Below are 4,322 nucleotides of genomic sequence, written 5' to 3' on the forward strand. Positions count from 1 at the left end.
ACCTTGCAATAATTTTAATCAAATGATTAAATGTCTGTTATGTTCCACCAATGCCAAAATCAAACCTACACCCTTGACTTTCACTTAAATTTTAATTCAAGTTTTACTAATTGAATTTTATGTATTCATTTAGTTTTAGTTAAGTACTTCAAGTCAGTGTAATTTTATTATTATTGAGATAGTAGGTAGATAAAACTTTTATACTTTTTATTAACATTTTGAATTTAATTTGAAATCTCCAACAAAATGTGATCACAAATACAGTGGGTACGGAAAGTATTCAGACCCCCTTAAATTTTTCACTCTTTGTTCATATATATTCTTCTTTAATGTTAATTTTAGTTAAAGTATTCGTAATTTTGTTGTGTTTTGTCATTTTTATTAGTTTCTGATGTTTTAAAATGTCTTTATCGTTTTTATTAGTTTTATTTCAGTTTTAGTACTAGTTATTTTAGCATGTTTATTTTAACTAAATTAAATTAGACATTTTGCCTTTAGCTGGAATAAATCAAATATAATTTTTTATTTATTTATTTATTTATTTTAATGGTTTTTGTTTTAGTTAACTATAAATACCTTGCTTCAAGTTATACTAAACAAAAACTAGAAATGTTGCCTTGGCAACTAGCTGAAATATTGTAATATATTTTATTTTTATTTCAGTTAATGTTTATTTTATTTCAAGTAAAGAATTTTTTTTTTGATGGTTTTAGTTTAACATATATATCAACAGAATGCAGCAGATGTTGAGCGTACAGCTGTAACGGTATTTAACCTAGAGCATTCATTCAAGGAAACTTCTGTATGAGAAATAAACTGACATCTGCTCACACAGACAGCAGCAAATGGAAAGCAGCGTCGCAGCGGTTGGTGTTCAGAGACTCATTTCTCTGACTGCAGGGTTTCTCATCTCACAGCAGACTCAATGACACACGGCCGAATCGATCGATACAGCAGCCTCTGTCCATATCTGTTCTGATCACCTACAGGTGCAACTCATCCAGTCCTGCCAACACGAGACGAAACGCGTTCAGAGCACAGCAGAACAGAATTTTTTTCAACTGCTTACATTTTCAAAACTTTGCCTCTTTTTTTCAAAACTTTACACACAAATCCAAGAATTGCACACACACAAAATGCAAAATGTCTTACATCTCTTGCAAAATTAAGCACTGCATTCAAAATATCACAAACGCATCTCAAAAGAATCAGAATCAGAAAAAGCTTTATGGCCAAGTATGCTTGTGCACAAGGAATTTGTTTTAGTGTCATAAGCTTCCAGTACACAGAGACAACAACAACACACAGACAATAAAAATAAGATGAGAATGAAAAATACACATATGTAAATATGAATAGGCAAAAAAATTGAAAAATAAATAAATTGTATGTTCCGTTGTGCTATAGATGATAGAATGGAACAGAATAGAATGAGATGTAGGGATGTACTAGGATGGAGGTGGTAACAAATAAATATAAGGTTATAGAGCAGACTCGATTACGGCTGAGAGTAGAACTGTTTCAGCTGCTCCTGTGAAAAGCAAACATTTGCAAACACCTTTGCCATTATATTAATTCCTGTTAGATTTTTGTGTGTTAGTGTTACGTAGAGAATTGTGTGTTGTTTTGCAAAAAGTGTTTTATGAAATTGAAGGCCGAGAATTAGTGCATGGTTTTGCAGATTTGGTGTGTGCTTCTGGTGTGTGTGTGTCAGGTTTCAGAAATTGTGTGACAAGTGAAGATTTTGTGTGTAATTAGCAGTTGAAGAAACTGTAAAAACGAATCTATCTGAGCTTTAGATGCAAATGCTTTATTTTTGCTTTAAATGTCACATAAAAATGCTAACTTCTTGAGTTGCAAAAGCAAACCATGATTCAAAACTACTAAACATTAAACTCTACAGAATAATCTGCACTTATGAGTTGCTCACAATAGGAATGTGTATTTAAGTAAATAGACTCAATGTTTATTTCATGTGACTTTAAAGCCTAATTTGCATCACATTCTTAAGTGAAAAAATAACTTTGAATTGAAAGATGCATGCGGCGTGTGTGTGTGTGTATTTCTGCAGGTGTGTGTTCAGGTGTGTGTGTTTACAGCAGCAGGAGCTGAACGCCACAAATGAACACGACTTCTTTCCACCTGACGAATTTTCCCCACTTATTCACGCCTCTCTCACAATGTGCTAATTACCCACAACACCGGCAAACAAACAAACAGAAACAATTAAGATGTTCATTCTGCCATTTTCTCTGCCTCTCCTTGCTTCTCTTTCTGTTTTTAACGCAGCGGTTCTTTTGCTAGGCTCTGTTATGGAGCAGAAGTTATAATTTAGTGTCGAGCTGTTCCCACGGCGATGAGAACTGGGCGCGCTCACCTGAGAAAAACAATCCTATCAGAGAGCGACAGTAATTACGGAGAGAGACAGACAGAAAGACAGAGGGAGAGAGAGAGAAAGAAAGAAAAAAGAGGGGGTAGAAATATGAGGGGGGGGGGGCTGAAAAAGACTTCAGTGAATTACCGACACAAAGAGAGAAAACAGAACGAGAGAACAGAGCGAAAACCACACAAATAAGAGACATAAAGCAAGAGAAAGAGAGGTTTTCTGGTCTGTGCATAAATTAAAAATTGGTTGTTTTTAGAATAAGAGATTAGATAGATAGATAGATAGATAGATAGATAGATAGATAGATAGATAGATAGATAGATAGATAGATAGAGCAGCAGAACAGAATGATAGAACGACAGGCAGAGCAATAGATAGAACATCAAGGTGAGTGATAGAACAACACAACAGAATAATAGACAGAACGACAGACAGAATGGTAGATAGGATGACAGACAGAATGATAGAATGACAGACAGAATGATAGAATGACAGACAGAATGATAGAACAACAGACAGAATGGTAGATAGAACGACAGACGGAATGATAGAACAACAGACAGAATAATAGAACGACAGACAGAACGGTAGATAGAACGACAGACAGAATAATAGAACGACATACAGAATAATAGAACGACATACAGAAAGGTAGATAAAACGATAGACAAAATGATAGAATGACAGACGGAATGATAGAACGACAGACAGAACGACAGACAGAATGATAGAATGACAGACAAAATATTAGAACGACAGACAGAACGGTAGATAAAATGATAGACAAAATGATAGAACAACAGACGGAATGATAGAACGACAGACAGAATGATAGAACAACAGACGGAATGATAGAATGACAGACAGAATAATAGAACGACAGACAATACGGTAGATAGAGTGACAGACAGAATGATATAACAACAGACAGTATGACAGAACAACAGACGGAATGATAGAACGACACACAGAATGATAGAAATGACAGACAGAACGGTAGATAGAATGACAGACAGAATGATAGAACGACAGACAGAATAATAGAACAACAGACAGAACAGTAGATAGAGTGACAGACAGAATAATAGAACAACAGATGGAATGATAGAACGACAGACGGAATGATAGAACAACAGACAGACTGATAGAATGACAGACAGAATGATAGAACAACATACGGAATGATAGAACCACAGATGGAATGATAGAATGACTTACGGAATGATAGAACGACAGACGGAATGATAGAACAACAGACAGACTGATAGAACGACAGACAGAATGATAGAACAACATACGGAATGATAGAACCACAGACAGAATGATAGAATGACTTACGGAATGATAGAACGACAGACGGAATGATAGAACAACAGACAGACTGATAGAATGACAGACAGAATGATAGAACAACATACGGAATGATAGAACCACAGACAGAATGATAGAACCACATACAGAATGATAGAACCACAGACGGAATGATAGAACCACAGACAGAATGATAGAACCACATACAGAATGATAGAACCACAGACGGAATGATAGAACCACAGACAGAATGATAGAATGACAGACAGAATGATAGAACCACAGAGGGAATGATAGAACCTCAGACAGAATGATAGAAACACAGACAGAATGATAGAACGACAGACGGAATGATAGAACCACAGACAGAATGATAGAACCACAGAGGGAATGATAGAACCACAGACAGAATGATAGAACCACAGACAGAATGATAGAACCACAGTGAGTGATAGAACCACAGACAGAATGATAGAACCACAGACAGAATGATAGAACAACAGACGGAATGATAGAACAACAGACGGAATGATAGAACGACAGACGGAATGATAGAACGACATACAGAATGATAGAACCACAGACGGAATGATAGAACCACAGACGGAATGATAGAACCACAGAC

The sequence above is a fragment of the Sinocyclocheilus grahami genome, unplaced genomic scaffold (assembly GCF_001515645.1).
Source record: "Sinocyclocheilus grahami isolate Dianchi unplaced genomic scaffold, SAMN03320097.WGS_v1.1 scaffold1289.1, whole genome shotgun sequence".
Lineage (NCBI taxonomy): Eukaryota > Metazoa > Chordata > Actinopteri > Cypriniformes > Cyprinidae > Sinocyclocheilus > Sinocyclocheilus grahami.